Here is a 19396-nt window from a genome sequence, read left to right as displayed (position 1 = left end):
TTTAAATACATGGATGGCGATATACTAAAGAAATTGTTCACGACTTTTTTTAGGCCAAAGCTAGAATATGCAGCCGTTGTGTGGTGCCCATATCTTAAGAAGCACATCAACAAACTGGAAAAGGTGCAAAGACATGCTACTAAGTGGCTCCCAGAACTGAAGGACAAGAGCTACGAGGAGAGGTTAGAGGCATTAAATATGCCAAAACTAGAAGACAGAAGAAAAAGAGGTGATATGATCACTACATACAAAATAGTAACAGGAATTTATAAAATTGAGAGGGAAGATTTCCTGAGACCTGGAACTTTAAGAACAAGAGGTCATAGATATAAACTAGCTAAACACAGATGCCGAAGAAATATAAGAAAATTCACTTTCGCAAACAGAGTGGTAGACAGTTGGAACAAGTTAGGTGAGAAGGTGGTGGAGGCCAAGACCGTCAGTAGTTTCAAAGCGTTATATGAGAAAGAGTGCTGGGAAGACGGGACACCACGAGCGTTGGTCTCATCCTGTAACTAAACTTTGGTAATTACACTAAGGTAATTATGTGTGTTGCTCTTACAGGCAACAGATGGCGCCATTTGTCCAGAAAAGCATAGTTTTACCTGTCACAGGTGTGGAATCTATAATTATACTTACGAAATGAACGGTATGGTAAACAACACAGCTCAATTCCAACATAATGTCACACAAGATAGTTCAATAAAAAATAAAATAAATCGAAATCTATAAAAAATATAATTTATCAGTGCAATTGGAAACATTGAAATGGAATTCATAACATATTTAGTATAGCGTCCATGTGGCCATTATGTGCAACAGATGGCGCTGTTTTTAAAAAACGCATGTTTTTACCTGTCACAGGTGTGGCATCTATATAGTAGGTTTAAGAAAAACGCGCCTATTCGAATGCAACATTGTGTCAAAATTTAAAAGCAATCGGAAAAGAGGTTTAGAAGATTTCTCTCACATGAAAAAAAACAGTTTTTCAGATTTTTTTTTTTTTACCGTCACAGACATAATATCTGTATAGTACATATATAAAAACCTGGCAGGATGCGTATGGAACATTGTGGGAAAAACTCAAAGCAATCAGTGAAAAACTTTCGGAGATTAGCGATTTTGAACAAAAGAACATTTCCATTTTATTTATATAGATCAAAAAATAAAAAATTAACAATATTCACGAAATGAACTGTATGGTAAGCAACAAAGCTCAATTACAACACAATTCATACAAAATAATTAAATCAAAATCTATGAAAATTCAATTTATCAATGCAATCAGAAACATTTCAATGGAATTGTAACATATTTAGTATAACATGTGTGTTGCTCTTACAGGCAACAGATGGCGTTGTTTGTCAAGAAAAGCATAGTTTTACCTGTCACAGGTGTGGGATCAATACTTATACTTAGGAAATGAATGGTATGGTAAACAACACAGCTGAATTCCATCACAATGTCACACAAAATAATTCAATAAAAAATAAAATAAATCGAAATCCATGATAATAAAATTTATCAATGCAATCGGAAACATTGAAATGGAATTCGTGACATATTTAGTACAGTGTGCATGTTGCCATTATGTGCAACAGATGGCGCTGTTTTTCAAAAACGCATGTTTTTGATTGTCACAGGTGTGGCATCTATATAGTAGGTATATAAAAAGACACGCCTTTTCGAATGAACGTTGTGTCAATATTTCTAAGCAATCAGTGAGGAACTTTCGGAAATTACAGTGTGTTACTCATACGACCAACAGATGACACCGTTTAAAAGAAAAATGAATGTTTTTTCCTGACACAGGTGAGGCATGTATATAGTAGATATATAAAAATATGCGCCTATTCGAATGTAACGTTGCGTCAAAATTTCAAAGCAATCGGTAAAGAGGTTTCTAGGATTTCCGTCACATGAAAAACACGATTTTTTAGAAAAAGCATGTTTCTTTGACCGTCACAGACGTGACATCTATATATTATGTATATAAAAACCTGGCTGGATGCGAATGGAACATTGTATGAAAATTTCAAAGCAATCGGTGAAAAACTTTCGGAGATTAGCCATTTTGAACAAACGAACATTTCCATTTTTATTTATATAGATTATATTGATGTCACGTCTGTGACAGGAAAAAACAGGCTTTTTAGAAAAACTGTGTTTTTCATGTGAGGGAAATCTTCGAGGGAAATCTCTTTACCGATTGCTTTGAAATTTCCACACAACGTTGCATTCGAGTAGGCGAGTGTTTTTATATACCTTCTATGTACAAGCTTCATCTGAGAAAAGAAAAAACATGTTTTTTATTAAAAACAGTGCCATCTGTAGGACGTAAGAGCAACTTACACTGTTTTCTCCGAAAGTTCTTTACCAATTCCCTTAAAAATTTGACACAACGTTCCAATCACATACGTGCGTGATTTTATATACCTACTATTTAGATACAACACCTGTCATCGATAATTTTTTTTTTTAAACAGCGCCCTCTGTTGCGTGTACGAACAACACACACTACACAAAATATGTTACGATTCCATTTCAGTGTTTCCGATTGCATTGATAAATTGGGGAGTTGCTCCTGAGCTACCGTGCAGTGGGGACGTGTCGCCTGCTCGCTCCGGTAGTTTGAGTCGGTTCTCACTACGTGTAGAGAGCCATGGGGAAGGCTCAGCGCAAGAGGGAATGGAAGCAGCTTTCGGACGAGGAGGGACGGTGGACCGATGTGCAGCAGGCACCAAAGAAAACTGCTATCGAGGCTTTACCACTTGCTTCTACCAGCAAGTCAGCGGACGTAATGGACCTAGAGAGGCCGGCGTCAGTCACACACCAGCCAGTGTCAGTCAATGCTTCTCTGTCCACAACACGGCCGCAGGACGGCAGTATGAGTCAGGAGTGGACACCACCAGTTTCACACCAGCCAGTGTCGGCCAATGTTCCTCTCTCCACAGCCCAGCCGCAGGACAGCAGTATGAGACAGGGGAGGGCACCACCAGTCTCACACCAGACATCGCCAGCCTCTGCACATCTTCCAAAATTCAAGATCATGCAGACAGACCACTTTCCTACAGCATATGGAGTAGTAACGGCGATGGAAAAAGAACAACCGGAGCTCAAACTTTCCATTACAGTCAACCTGAAGGGAGAAATAATAATGACACCTCAAGACCAACAGACTGCACATTACTTAGAGAAGGTAAGAGTCCTGCAGGGGAAACCTGTATGCTTGGTAAGGCTGGACCCTTCAGAAAGACGCACACGAGTCGTGCTTTTGGGATACCCAATCGACTTTCCCCTGGATCCAGTACTAGAACACAAGCAAATCCTGAATGCGGAACGTTGCCGCACAAAAGTAGACAAGGCAGCGACGCGTCAGGTTCTGGTGACCGTCGTGGGACATGTGCCGGAAACATTCGGTCTTGGAAATTGGGGGACATACCGACAGAGGCCATACGTCCCGGAACCCCTGCGCTGCTTCAGATGTCAGAAATACGGCCACCATCAGTCACGCTGCACAGGACAGGAGAGATGCGGAGTGTGCAGCCTGAGACATCCCACCAAAGACTGTATTGCCAAGCACAAGGCAAACCAGACCACAACAGCCAAATGTCCAAATTGTGGAGGCAAACATCATGCCTGGAGCACAACCTGCTCTGCACGGAAACAGAAAGTGCAGACAGCTCAGGCCAGGATCAACACACTGACCAGCAGTAAATCCACCAACACCAACGTCTGGAACACTTGTGCACAGCCACAACAGCCACCCGCTCTCACAGAGCAAAATTTCCCGAATCTGTTAATTCCGAATCAGACATTACACGAAAGTGTTGCAGAAGTAGAGCAAATGCAAAAGAGCAGAAAACAATTACTTTCGGAATCTACTCACCAGCAATACAGTTTTACCGAGGTCCAGCTGAAAACCATCGTGAAGATCATGGCAGAGACCATTATCAATTACCTACAGATGACGCAGAACGCCTCACAGCAACAGACTCAAGACATCACTTGTGTGATAATGGACAAGATCGTGCAGCAGACCACAGTTACACGAGAAATGGACAGTCTCCGACGGGATGGAGCACAAGAGGACAAACAACGCAACTTGGGCATGCTGACTACCGACAACAGTCGGATAGTCAAGACACCGGAACATCAACATTCACAAACGCAACTGCAAGAAGCAGTGACCACCCACGATCAACAGAATCTTCCAACACTGGAGACAGACAACAACAGCCAATGCAGTCTGATATGCAGCAACGCCAACGAAGACGTATTGACCAGCAGAGATGCACAGGTTCCACCAACACACGAAACGGCCACGAGCATTCACTGCAGTCCGACTTGCAGCAATACCAACAACAAAGTGATGGACCACAGTTATGCACAGATTCCAACAATGCCGGGGATGACCACGGACAATCAATGCAGTCCGATTTGCAGCGATACGACTTGCGAGGCGGAGGATATAGAGGTCGATTCCGAGGAGGAGTTCTAGTAGAACAGGCGACACCAACCGAACCCGTCGTCTGGCCATTACGAATTCTGCAGTGGAACATACAAGGTCTTGGAAATAAAAACCACACACTTCAGGAGGCTGCAATCAGCACGAAAGCAGATATAATCGTTTTGGAAGAAACTCTTTTCCCAGCCACGAAATCCTTCAGATTAGCTGGATATCAGCACTATGTTCTACCGAATGAGCAGGGTTGACAGAGGATTAATGACCCTAGTCAGAAACACCATACCCAGCAAGACAATAGACTCAGTTTCATGTGGGGATGGAGTAGAGGTATTAGCAGTTACAGTGAATATGGCTAATTTTGAGCTCCTCATATACAACGTCTACAAGCCCCCTAGACGTACACTAGAAGCAGAGGCAGTGCTTGCCTTGGCCACGCAGGAAAATGTAATTATTGCTGGAGATTTTAATGCTCATCATCCAGAGTTAGGTGCAACTGGGCCAGCCAATGCAGATGGCCGCCATTTAGCTGCAGCTCTGCGAGAAGTACCTGAAATTACACTTCTCAACACTGGGGAACCCACTCACATTCAAGGAGGTTCCCTTGATCTTACATTCATCTCAACAGCACTCCAGCAACAGGCGAAGTGGGAAGTAGACCCGGTGATCACCAGTGACCACTATGCTACTGTCACGACACTAAACCTGGCACGACCTCCTCCACCACCTGCGCAGCCACGGTGGAATTTAGGAAAGGCCAATTGGAATGTATACCAAGAAGAACTTGACAAATGGTATGCAACGTACACGCCACCTGAGGATTTGAACATACACGAGACCAATCTGCAGGAAGCCGTTGCAGCTGCTGCGAACAAAGCTATTCCAATCATTATCACAGGTAACACAAAACGAAAGAACTATTGGTTCTATAGTAATGAAGTTAAAGAACAGAACCAAAGAGTCAACATCTTCAGAAAACATCTAAAGAGAAACCCCACACCAGCAGGAAGAACTCTGCTACGAGCGGTGATATCTGAAGCAAGACGAGTTTCTAGAGAAGTAAAGGAGGCACGATGGTTTGAGTGGTGTCAAACTCTAAATGAACATAGTAGTCTTGGCAAGATATGGGGTCAGATTAAAACTATATCAGGTCGACCAGCCCGGCCACAGGCATGTATTCAACCATTGCAGGAGGCTGAGAGACTTGCTCTCCAATTTGCAGAAAGAACAGCTTCATATCAGCTTCCTGCAATGGTCCGAAGGCAGCAAGAGAGGATGACAGTCATTCATGAGGGCATAGCTATAAATGACGAATGTGACTGTCCCTTCACCGAACAGGAACTAAGCAGAGCCCAAAAAGGTGGTAAGGACACTGCACCAGGTGCTGATAACATTACATACACAATGATCGCACATGCAGGTCCTGCTGGAGAACGAGGGATATTGGACGTCATCAATGCGTCTTGGCAGCAAGGCAAACTACCACCCTCTTGGAAGAAAGCAGACATCATACCGATTCCTAAGCCGAAAGAACCTGGCAATTACAGACCCATTTCATTAACATCATGCGTTAGTAAAACTGCAGAACGGATGGTCTTAAATAGGCTACTGTGGAAGACTGGAGACCTTCATAAACACATATTTGGCTTCACTAGAGGAGTAGGTACTGCCAACTGCATAGCAACATTACTAGGAACAGTTAACTCGGGTCCAGCTATAGTGGTCTTCCTTGATCTCGAAAAAGCGTTTGAACTTGCAAGCCAGCGAGCAATACTACACACCTTAGTTAAAAAAAGGTGTGAAGGGGAAAATGCTAGCACGGATTCAAGATTACCTAAGTCACAGGTATGCCAGAGTAAAGTTGCTAGGACAAGTGTCGGACTACCACTTGCACGAGAATGGGACTCCACAAGGAGGAGTCCTCAGTCCTAGTCTTTTTAACATCCTTATGGAAAACCTTGTTACCATGTCCTTTACAGAAGGGGTTACATTGCTAAGCTATGCTGTTGATCTAGCATTAGTCATTACGGGTCCTTCACTTCTAAATAAAGCTCAAGGTGCTTTAGATAAAGTGGCATCTGAATGCAGTGTTTTAGGGCTAAAAATATCTGCACAGAAGTCTAAGGCGATGAGACTAGGTGGCAACACTCCAGACAGGCACCTACGCATTCAAGACATTAACCTTCAGTGGGTTACACAATATCGATATCCCCGGAGTGTGGATTGATTTTAAAATGACATTCCATAAGCAAATTCAATATCTAAATGAGAAAGCAAAGTCACGAATAAATATAATGAGAGCAATCACAGGGCCCCGTCTAGGAGCGGGACACAGAGTGTTGAGAATGTTTTACATACACGCCGTTCGTTCCCTGGTTGATTATGCAGCGCCTGCCTTACTCACTCTTTCTCCTGGTCAGTGGGCAAACGTTGAGGTTCTTCAAAATGATGCATTGCGAGTCATAACAGGTGCTCCCAGATGGACTAAAATACTGAACCTAAGACTAGAAACAAAGTTAACGTCGATTGAAATAAGGGTAAAGGGGATTGCTGCGTGCATGCTGACCAAGATATTGACTAGACCTAGAATCAGTTCACTTAAAGATATAATCACTGGAGCACTAACTCTGGACAGAAGAGCCTCCAATGGCAACAGGTGGAGTGTCGACTGAGAGGATTGTCGACGACATACATGCAGACTTTGTTATACAAGCCCCTTGGGAATCTCTGCCAGCAGACTTTAAGATTATGGCTCTTGAAGGAAAGAAGAACCAGACACATCCTCATCTGCTACGTAACATTGCACAGATGCATATAGAAGCAAACATGGCATCCGACAGCTTCACTTACTTCACGGATGGGTCAGTGGACCAGCAGGGACAAGAAACCGGAGCTGCAGTTCAAGCAGGAAACTCTGTATATAGTTGGAGGCTCTCAAATGGGTGTTCGACTTTACAAACAGAGATGCTAGCCATTCAAAAGGCTTTGGAACATGCTCTTGCTGAACACCGACAACATGTTATCATCCATACAGATTCGAGGACCGCCATTGAAACCTTGCAACAAGAACACATATGTGATAACATCCATCTGATCACAAATGTCTTATCATTTATGCACACACTCAAACGACAAGGCCGACGGGTACTTATCAACTGGGTGCCAAGTCATGTGGGACTATTAGGAAATGACATTGCAGACGAAGCTGCAAAACTTGCTACTAAGAGGAGAAGTGTAGACATTTACATACCACAGAGTCTATCCCAGATGAAGAAAGTAATTCGAAACAGAGCAATGCGAAAGATGTACAGTGACCACAACACAGCAGTTGCAACATCAGGTTCTGCGGGTTGGTACAAGAATTCAACCAACTACGAACCACTTAGTTTGATGAAAGTGGGCAGTAGAACAACAGAAGTGCACTTACATCGCATCAGGCTTGGATACCCATGTGCATGGGAAATAGGCTTACAGGTTCCGGAAGATGAGAGGAAATGTCAACACTGTGGAGAAATGCCCGACAGACCGCTGGAACATTATCTAACACAGTGCACAGTTACAAACCCGTTAAGATTTCAACTTCGATTCAACAGAGCAGAGGAAGTTGTTAAACACATATGGCAAAATCTTACTGAAGCGACCGTACGAGTCATAAATACTCATACTCCGCCCAAGTAAAACAGAAACAAGCATCACTTAGTGGGCCAGCCAGAGGCTTAGGGCCCGCGCAGAATTATCCCTGCTAAAAAGAAAAGAAAAAAAAAATTGATAAATTTATTTTCATTTTGATTTAATTATTTTGCGTAATATTGTGTTAGAAATGAGCTGGGTCATTTAACATACCGTGCATTTCATGGGTATGGTTTATGTTTATTAATTCATTGTTTTTCATTTAATTTTTTTTTAACTGTTCTATTTATTTTTCAGTGCAATTGGTGGTGAAATTGAACTGTGTCGATTGATCTGCGTTTGAATATAAATATTTCTTTAGTATTTTTTGTTTTTGTCTTAAAAACAAGAAAATGGACAACACGTTTATTTCACAGCGGCAAATGTGCAACAAACTGCTATGAATCCACCGGCTACAACGTTAACTGCTTTCTTCACGTTATGTTAAAATGATGTGTTTGCGGAAACACTGCTGATTTCGGAAGTGCCTACGTATTACACATGGAATGCCAGTAGAAAATCATTTGAACAACACAAACGAGGAGAGCGAGTCGACGGACAACATGACATATTCAAATAAACTATGATAGGAAGACTGTACACCGTGCATCCCAGTCAAGATGAATGCTTCTTTCTTCGCATGCTGTTGGTAAATGTAGTCGGTCCAAAGTCTTTCCAGCAATTGAGATTTGTCAACGTCGTTACACCCGCCACTTTCTGTAGTGCATGTCAAGCTCTGCATTTATTGGAGAACAACTGGCACTGGGATGTATGCATTAACATGCGTCCAACACGTCACATCCAAATCAAATTTGTGCATTGTTTGCAATCATATTGACCGCCTGCTTTCCTGCATCTCCAACAGGGTTTTGGGAGAAATATAAATCGCACATGGCTCTAGATATTATCCGTCGGATACTCAATGATAATTCAAATATGAACATGGATTACACGGCAAAATCTACAACGAAGCGTTGGCAATGATTGAAGATTTGTGCTTAGAAATCGCGAACAAAGTTCTCAATCAATTGCAAATGCGAATCGATCTGCTGCTGCTTTGTTCGATGTAGAATTGCGTCATGAACAAAATGACAACATGGGTGATCTGTTGTCGTATCTGCAATCAAATATTCCTAAGCTAACGCTTGAGCGAAAAGGCATTTACAATCAAATAATTCATACTGTCAATAACGGGTTTGGAGAAATCTTCTTAGATGTTCCAGCAGGAACTGGTAAAACCTTCCTAATTAGATTGATTTTGGCAGCATTTCGATCACAAAATTACATAACCTTAGCCCCTGCATAGTCCGGAATAGCTGCGAAATTGCTACCGGATGGAAGAACTGCTACTTTGGCTTTGAAATTGCCATTGAAAATGCAATTCATTGAAACTCCCACGTGCAACGTTTCCAAAGGGTCTGGCATGGAAAAAGTATTGCAGAAATGTAAACTTATTATTTGGGATGAATGCACAATGGCCCACAAAAAATCACTCGAGGTTCCTGATCGATCATTACAAGATTTGTGTGGAAACATCAGACCATTTGCAACATATTAATATTGCTTGTAGGAGATTTCATTCAAACATTACCTGTAATTCCTCGATTGACACCAGCGAACGAAATAAATGCTACACTGAAATACTCTACTTTATGGCGCCTCGTAAAACCGTTAAAATTAACTACAAATATGAGTGTCCAGCTGCAAAACGATCCATCAGCTGAGATATTCTCACACCAATTTCTGAAAATTGGGAACAGAAACGTGCTGGTTGACCTGACCTCAGGACGAACTTCGTTGCCTCATAACTTCTAGAATTTAGTGACTTCAAAAGAAGAATTGGTTGAAAAAGTATTTCCCAATATTCAAACCAATTATAAGAATCACTATTGGCTGAGTGAACGAGCTGTTCTTGCGGACAAGAACAAAGGCGTCTAAGAACTTAATATTATTCAGTCTAACATACAAAGCGAGGCAGTCACATACAAGTCCGTCGACACTGTTGAGGAAGCAGATGAAACGGTTAATTATCCAACAGAATTGTCGAATTCACTCGATCTACCATGGATACCAACACACGTACGTCAATTGAAATTCGGCTTGCCAATTATTATGTTGCAAAATATCAACCGGCCAAAACTTTGCAAGGCCACGCGCCTGGCAGTAAAAAAAAATAATCAACAACGTCGTAGAAGCACCAATCTTGACAGGACCTTTGAATAGTGAAGATGTCCTCATTCCTCGCATTCCTATTATTCCAACATATATTCCATTTCAACTTAAGATATTGTAATTTCAATTCGATTGGCAGTTTGCAATCACCATCAACAAAGCTCAGGGCCAATCTTTAGAATTGTGCGGTTTATATCTAGACATGGATTGCTTCTCTCATGGACAGCTATATGCTGCATGTTCTAGAGTCGGTAAACCATAAAATCTCTATATCTCCACAGACAATAGAACAACAAAAAATATTGTACACCCACAAGCATTGTGAAATTGAACATATCAGAAACGTTAATATACTAATATATATATATATATATATATATATATATATATATATATATATATATATATATATATATATATATATATATATATATATATATATATATATATATATAATATATATATATATATATATATATATATATATATAATATCAACCTTTAAGCACCTTTTTGCATTATTATTTTTGTATCAACCCATGTATATCTTGTAACCATCAAATGCATAATAAAGCACAAAAAATATTCAAGGAAGGGGGTGGTAGGAGAAAAGCACACAGAAACTGTATTGGAGGGGATCTAAACATTCCCTCTAATGCGTTATGCGTGGTTTCCTCCGAGGCTATGGGTCCCCCTTCTTCCAGCTAGAGGTGGTACTCATTTTATTTAAAAAAAAAAAAAATATATATATATATATATATATATATATATATATATATATATATATATATATATATATATATATATATATATATATATATATATTGGTAGCAGTCTTTCCTGTAGATATATATTATTAAATATGACCGAAAAAGTAAGATTAATAATTCTAACACGAATTTTCTCGATCTTTCTTACGTTTCTTTTCACGGTTGATGGTAATTCAAAGATCAATTCTCCAAAATTCATTTTTATTTCTAGTCTGACGCGACACTTGAGCGCGTTTCGTAAAACTTATTACATTTTCAAAGACTTTAATTTACACAAACATACACAACTTTAACTAAAAAGAGCTTAAACATTATTTCGAGTTTTTATACCTACATTTGGGTGAAGTGACATGTTACAATAGTTTTGGATGAGGTGAAAATAAACTTTTAACACAAGACAGAACACGAAACAATGAAATACAAACAGGTATTACAAGTAGGTAACTGCAGAAGGCCTATTTTTATTGGCCCATATTTCTTGATGCTTCTATATTGGAGCGGAGTCTTGAAGTGGGTAGAATATAGTTGTGCATTAATTGGGTGTTGATTGCTGGTGTTGACTTCTTGATGTGTAGTGCCTCACAGACGTCGAGCCGCCTGCTATCGCTGTATCTATCGTAGATTTCTGTGTTGTTTGTTAAGATTTCTCTGGTGATGGTTTGGTTGTGGGAAGAGGCTATATGTTCCTTAATGGAGCCCTGTTGCTTATGCATCGTTAAATGCCTGGAAAGAGATGTTGTTGTCTTGCCTATATACTGAGTTTTTTGAGGCTTACAATCAACAAGAGGGCATTTGAAGGCATAGACGACGTTGGTCACTTTTAAAACGTTCTGCTTTGTGTCTGGAGAGTTTCTCATGAGTAGGCTGGCCGTTTTTTTGGTTTTATAGTAAATTGTCAGTTGTATCTTCTGATTTTTGTCTGTAGGGATAACGTTTCTATTAACAATATCTTTCAGCACTCTTTCCTCCGTTTTATGGGCTGTGGAAAAGAAGTTCATGTAAAATAGTCTAATAGGCAGTATAGGTGTTGTGTTAGTTGTCTCTTCAGAGGTTGCATGGCGTTTCACTTTCCCTCTTATGATGTCTTCCACGAAACCATTGGAGAAGCCGTTGTTGACTAGGACCTGCCTTACCCTACAGAGTTCTTCGTCGACTTGCTTCCATTCTGAGCTGTGGCTGAGAGCACGGTCGACATAAGCGTTAACAACACTCCTCTTGTACCTGTCCAGGCAGTCACTGTTGGCATTCAGGCACATTCCTATGTTTGTTTCCTTCGTGTAGACTGCAGTGTGGAAAACTCCGCTCCTTTCCATGACTGTTACATCTAGAAAGGGCAGCTTCCCATCCTTCTCCATCTCGTAAGTGAAACGCAACACAGAATTCTGCTCAAATGCCTCCTTCAGCTCCTGCAGATGTCTGACATCAGGTACCTGTGTAAAAATGTCGTCAACATACCTGCAGTATATGGCCGGTTTCAAGTTCATGTCGACTAAGACTTTTTGCTCGATGGTACCCATGTAGAAGTTTGCAAACAGGACACCTAGGGGAGAACCCATGGCGACCCCATCTACTTGCTTATACATGTATCCATCCGGGCTCAAGAAAGGTGCCTCTTTAGTACAAGCTTGGAGTAGTTTCCTTAGACTGTTTTCTGGTATGTCAAGAGGAATACAGGCCCACTAAGTGATACTTGCTTTTGTTTCAATTGGGCGGAGTATGAGTATTCATGATTCAGAAGGTCGCTTTAGTAAGATTTCCCCTCCCTGTCCAGCTCGCTGCTGCCGTGGAGGGGCTTGGTGGATGGCTGCCGGAGTGTGATGCTTCTTAGGGCGGTCCCCTGTCTTTTTGTAGCCTTGTGCTCCTGCTGCGGTCCTCACGAATTTTACTGGACGCCTTTTCCTTTTTCTTCTGTTTCGTTTTATTCCCCCCGTCTTCTCCTATCTGCTTGTCGTTTCCTGCTGACTTTTTGTTTGATTTGATTTTTCCTTTGGACTTCTTCTATTTTGACGCCCGGGTGTATGAGGAGGCATACTCTTACACCCATAGGACTGTAGTACCCAACGTCGCGAGCGAGGGGAACCTTTTATTGTCATTACTCCTTTCGTCACAGAACCCGCTCTCGACGGACTCACGGTTCTTAAGGTGTAGTTTGTGGGGCGTATACTCACGACGCACCTCTAGGGGGCCCCGGCAAGATCGGCGTTAGCTTCTTGTTGGTTGTCCTGCCTCTAATTGTAGTTCCATGGTGGGTGTGGGGGCACATTCGTGAATGAAAGTATTTTCCTCGTTTTCATGGCTGATAATGTTTCCCTTGTTCCTTCTCAGGCTCGTGGGGTGGGCGACCAAGCCCCTGAGTCGGACTGTGTTGGAAGACCAGGCCCTGTAGCCCCCGCTGCACTGGGCCCCGACGACCTGACTACTCCCCCCAGCTCCCCTCCCTCCTCTGCGGTAGGGTCGAGTCCCCAGCCCCCAGTGGTGACCACCTCGTCCCCTGGCACGGCTTCGTCTCTCATTGTGACTACTGCACCTTTTACCCCCTTTCTCTTTGGGGTTTCTCAATGCCGTCCCCGCCACGGCCGCACTCGCACGATCCCTTCCCGTAATAGTACCTACAACGCCTTGTTTGGTCCCGCTACGTGGGCTAAATACTTTGATCTCCACCATCTGGATTCTACTCCTCCTAACTATTTCTCCCTCCATAAACACCTTGTTGATTCAGTAGATGCCTCTGTTACTTTTAACACCACCAGTTACGGTACGCGTGTCGTCGCTGCTCCTTCTCAGGGTGCAGCTAATCGCTTAGCCGCTTTATCCTGCATTGGAGAGATCCCTGTTCGGGTCTCCAAAAACGTTCGGTTAAATGCCAGTGTTGGCACTGTTCTCCCACACCATGTTGCAACTGGTGTTCGGGACCTCAAAGATTGCCATGAGGATATTAAACATATCCTCGAAGCCCAAGGCCATTCTGTCCTCCAGGTGGACACGTTTACTCGACCCCCTCGTGGTCGTCGCCGTCAGCCCCTTCGAGTTGTAAAAATAACCTTTGATAGTAGGGCCCTTCCGCCCTCTATTATTCTTGCTGGTGCCAGGAGCATCTGGCACCAGCAGGAATATTCTGTATTCGAGGGAATGTACTGCTACAGGAGTACGTTCCCTCTCCTAGACTTTGCAGTAAGTGTTGGAAGTTCGGGCACGGTGTCCTCAAATGCACCAGTACTGTGTATCTGTGCCCCTTGTGTGTGGACGATAGTCATTCTAAGTCCGAGTGCACTTCTCCCCAGGCTCGCTGCCTCAATTGCGGTGAATCCCACCCTACCTTCTCACGCTCGTGTATGCACTACAAACTCGAAGAAGCCGTCCTCAACTTGAAGCATCGTGATCGTTTGTCTTTTCCTGAAGCGAGACGCCAAGTTCGTCGTCTCACCCCTTTCGCGGGCGTGTCCTACGCTCGCGTGTTGCGTTCTACCTCTCCTCGTCCTTCCCGTCTTTCTCAGTCTCACAACCGTTTCCAGGCCTTAAACCCGACCACACCCACCACCACCTCCCCTATTCCTTTGCCTCCTGTCCCGGATAGTCTCCCTCCCGGTTCTCCATCTGGGGTTTCCCCCCTTCCTACCCAGTCCATCATATCTCCTTTGTCTTCTTCCCCATCTCCCCCCACTCTTTCTTCCCGACCCTTCCCCAGTCTCTTGACCCTCCACAGCCACCTGTCTGTCCAGGCTGATATCCATCATCCTCCCAGCAATCTTCGTGTTGTTCGCTCTCGTTCCTCTTCTCCTGCTGAGACCATTGAGTCTGTCGCCCGGTACGTTGTTCCTGGAACTCCTGTCTCTTCGAATCAGAAATGTAAGCCTGGCTCCTCTCCTTCCTCCTCTCCGGCTGGTAAGAAGGTTTCGCTTTCTTCCTCACCCCCTCCCTCTGACTGTCACTCCATCCCCTCCCATTTCAGTGGTCGAACCCCCTGTCTCTGAAATGGAGCTTTCTTCCGCCCCCGATTCTCTCTCTGTTGCTACCCTCTCATTCTGATTCTCTCTCAGTTGTCTCCTCCTCCGGACCCCGTCAGTCCACCTCTGGTCTGTTCTCTCGCTCCTTTCCCTCTCTCCTTACTAAGTTTGCCCATGCCCCCTGGCCCTGATTTTGCCGACCCTGCTCCTGATCCAGACCCTGATCCTGACCCTGAGATTCTTTAATAAACTGTTTTCCTCTTTACCTTTGTTTCTTTCTTGTTCTCTGATACTGTCCTTTCTCTTTGATAATGTCTATTCTTCAGTGGAATATTCGTGGATTTTATGCCAACTTCCATGAATTCCAACTTCTAATTACACAGTTTACATCACTTTGTGTTTGTCTCCAGGAACCAATGCTTGGTGCTCGTCCTGGTCACTTTCCTGGTTATTCCTTTCTTTCTCCCCCGCCCCCCCCACCTCTTGCTGGGGCCCATAACTCTACTGTTCTCTTAATTCGTTCTGATATTCCCTTCGTCCCCCTACTTCTTCCGTCACCTATCCATTTTTCTGCTGCTCGTGTTTTTGTGGGTAAATCGTATACAGTCTGTTCCGTTTATCACCCTCCAAATGTCTCTCTTTCCCTTCCTGATCTTAAGCACCTCCTGGACTCCTTGCCCGAGCCGGTGCTCCTTTTGGGTGATTTCAACTGTCGACATTCCCTCTGGGGTGATGTTCTGACAAACACCCGAGGCCGTCTTCTCGAACCCTTCGTCCTTGCTTCTTCTCTATCTCTTCTGAATTCTGGTGAGCCCACTCATGTTGACTCTCGAACTCGCACCCTTTCCTGTCTTGATCTTTCTCTCTGCTCATCATCCCTTTATTTAGATTTCACGTGTCAGGTTCTTGATGACCTCCATAATAGTGATCATTTCCCCATCCTCGTTTCCTTTTCCTCTTTCCACTCCCCTTTCCTTCCCCAGGTGGCAGTTTGCCAAGGCTGACTTGTGCCTATTCACCATCCGTGCTACTCTCTCTGACCTCTTCTCTCTGCCTCTTCCTCGCGCCCTCCTCCTATTTTATGACATGGTCTTCAACGCTGCCTTCCGCTCTGTCCCTCGCTCTTCCTCCCGGGGCACACGGAAGTGTGTTCCCTGGTGGAATGCGGAGTGTGCTCAGGCTGTCTGCTGTAAGCGTGCAGCCTAGAAAAAACATCGCCGCCGGCAGACGGCTGATTCTTTTATTCTGTTTCAGAAGGCAAGTGTGGTGGCCCGTAGGACCATCCGTACAGCTAAACATGAGAGTTGGAAATTTTATGTTTCCACCATTACGTCCGATACTCCTCTACCGCAAATCTGGAAGAAGATCCGCAAGATTGTGGGCTAGTTTGTTCCAGATGTCTCGACAGTTCTCCACCTCCGTGGGACTCTTGTGGCGGATCCAGTGCAGGTCGCGGCCGAACTGGGTTCCCACTTTTCTTCTGTTAGCTCTGGTTTTCATCTTCCTCAATCCTTCCTTCTTCGTAAGCCTGTTCTTGAATCTTAGCCTTTAGATTTCCACACTCATCTCCGCCTTCCCTATGACGATCCTTTCTCTCTTTCTGAACTTCAGTCTGCCCTGGCCCTCTGCAGATCTATGGCAGCGGGCTCGGATGACGTTCATTATGAGATACTTCGCCATCTTAGTATTTACTGAATCTGTATAACCAGGTCTGGGAGTCGTCGTCCGTCCCTGAGGACTGGCTCGATGCCGTTGTACTCCCTATTCGGAAACCAGGGTCTCTCGGTACGTCCCCTAAGGACTTCTGTCCTATTGCTCTCACGAGTTGTGTTTGCAAGCTGATTGAGCATATGGTAAATGTCCGTCTGATGTGGTTCTTGGAACACCATCACCACCTCTCTCCTTCTCAATTTAGTTTTCGTAAGTACCGCAGCACGACTGATGTCCTGGTGTACTTGGAGGTCTATATTCGTACTGCTTTTGCTGCGAAGACCCCCGTTTTTGCTGTCCTTTTTGACCTGGGCAAAGGCTTATGACATGACTTGGAGATACCAAATTCTGTCCCAACTTCGTTCTTTTGGCCTTCGTGGTAATCTCCCTCTCTTCCTTCAAAGCTTTCTCTCTCGTCGTACCTTTCGAGTCAGGCTGGTGCCACTCTCTCTGCCTCTTTTCGGCAGTGTGAAGGTGTGCCCCAAGGTAGTGTTCTGAGTACTACTCTTTTTCTGGTTGCCCACAATGGTCTTCTTTCCTCCCATCCTTCTGGCATCTTCTCCGCTCTTTATGTTGACGGCAGTGTCATCTTGGGCCACCAATCAAGGCTTCAAGTTCTCTACTACTAAGACTTGTGCCATGACTTTTACTCGGAAGCGGGTCGTTCTTCGTCCCTCTTTGTCACTTTATGGTCATTCCCTTGAGTACAAAGACTCCACGAAGCTTTTGGGGTTATTCTTTGACACTCGTTTGTCTTGGTAGCCCCATGTTTCTTACCTCCGTGTTGAATGCTCTAAGGCCCTTAACCTATTTAAGGTTTTGTCCCATACTTGTTGGGGAGAGGATAGGCGCACGCTCCTCTATTTGCATTCCTCTCTCGTCTTGTCTAAGCTCGATTATGGTTGCCCTGCATACTCTTCTGCTTCTCCTTGTACTCTTCGCCGTCTTGATCCTTTGCACCATACTGGGTTGCGCCTCAGCTCTGGTGCTTTTCGTTGAACTCCTGCCCTCAGTTTGTACGCTGACACTGGCTTTCTGTCTCTCCAGGATCGCCGTGATCACTACAGTCTTCGCTATCTTGCGCGATCCTTACAGCATCCTCACTCTCACCTCTATCGTGCTTTGACTTTACCCCTCCTGTAGTTCCTCTTCCTCTTCACCACCTTCCTCTTTCTGTCCGTTTGTCTCGCTTACAAGATTCTCTTTCGGTTCGTATTACTAATGTTTCTCCTCGTATTGTTCCATCCTTGCCCCCGTGGAGGGTCCCCCTTCCCAAATTTTGTACTTCTCTGACCCGCATCACTAAAGCGTTTACCCCTCCTACAGTTCTGAAATGCCTCTTCCTTGAGCACTTTTCTTCTCACTCCCACTCCGTTCCCATCTTCTCCGACCGGTCAAAGTCTGCTGACGGTGTGGGCTACTCTGTTCTTTTTCCTGACCACACTTACATGTGTCACCTTCCTACGGAGGCTAGCATCTTCACAGCAGAACTCAATGCTATTCTCTATGCTCTTCGTCTCCTGCTTTCCCGGTGTCAATCCTCCTTCGTGGTGGTAGTTGACTCTCGTAGTGCCCTCATCGCTTTAGGGTCCTTTAATCTGCTCCACCTGATGGTCATCGAGATTCAACATTGGCTCTTTCTTATCTCCAGTAAATTTAAGTCAGTTGCGTTTTGCTCGGTTACCAGCCATGTTGGTGTCTATTTAAATAAGCATGCGGATGCTGTTACTAAGGACGCTATCTGCACTTGTCCCATCTCCCATAAAGGTATTCCTTATTCCGACTTTTACCCAGTTATTCATGCCTTCATCCTTGCCCGCTGGCAGAGTTGTTGGTCTTCTGTTATTGGTAACAAACTGCGTACTCTTAAGAGTCGGGTGTCCCAGTGGCTTTCCTCCTGCCACCGTAACCAGCGGTGGGAAACGGCTCTGGCTAGGTTACGTATTGGCCATACCAGTTTAACTCACAGTCACTTAATGGAGCACCGCCCAGCTCCTTATTTTCCAAATTACATTGTCCCTCTTATGGTCATACATATCCTTGTTGAATGTCCTGACTTCCAGGACGAGCGTGTGTCTTGTTTTCCGACCGTACCCAGCGGTCGCGTGTCCCTTGATAGAATTCTTGGCGACTTGGATACTTTTGATATCGTTCGCCTTATGCGTTTTTTCTCGTATTGGCATCCTTGGTGATATTTAGCGCCCTCTGATTATCCTGCACATTTGATGGTGCTACATAGCCTTCCCGGTTTGGTGCCTTCTATTAATAATTACTAACTTTAGTAAGATTTTCCATATGTGTTTAACAACTTCTTCTGTTCTGTTGAATCTACGTTGAAATCTTAATGGGTTTGTAACTGTGCACTGTGTTAGATAACGTTCCAGTGGTCTGTCGGGCATTTCTCCACAGTGCTGACATTTCCTCTCATCTTCCGGAACCTGTAAGCCTATTTCCCATGCACATGCTTATCAAAGCCTGATGCGAGGTAAGTGTACTTCTGTTGCTCTTCTGCTCCCTTTCATCAAACTAAGTGGTTCGTAGTTGATTGAATTCTTGTACCAACCCACAGATCCTGATGTTGCACCTGCTGTGTTGTGGTCACTGTTCATCTTTTGCATTACTCTGTTTCTAATTACTTTCTTAATCTGTAATTGACTCTGTAGTATG

Source organism: Procambarus clarkii, chromosome 9 (genome assembly GCF_040958095.1).
Source record: "Procambarus clarkii isolate CNS0578487 chromosome 9, FALCON_Pclarkii_2.0, whole genome shotgun sequence".
NCBI classification, from domain to species: domain Eukaryota; kingdom Metazoa; phylum Arthropoda; class Malacostraca; order Decapoda; family Cambaridae; genus Procambarus; species Procambarus clarkii.
This window is presented reverse-complemented; position numbering follows the sequence as displayed.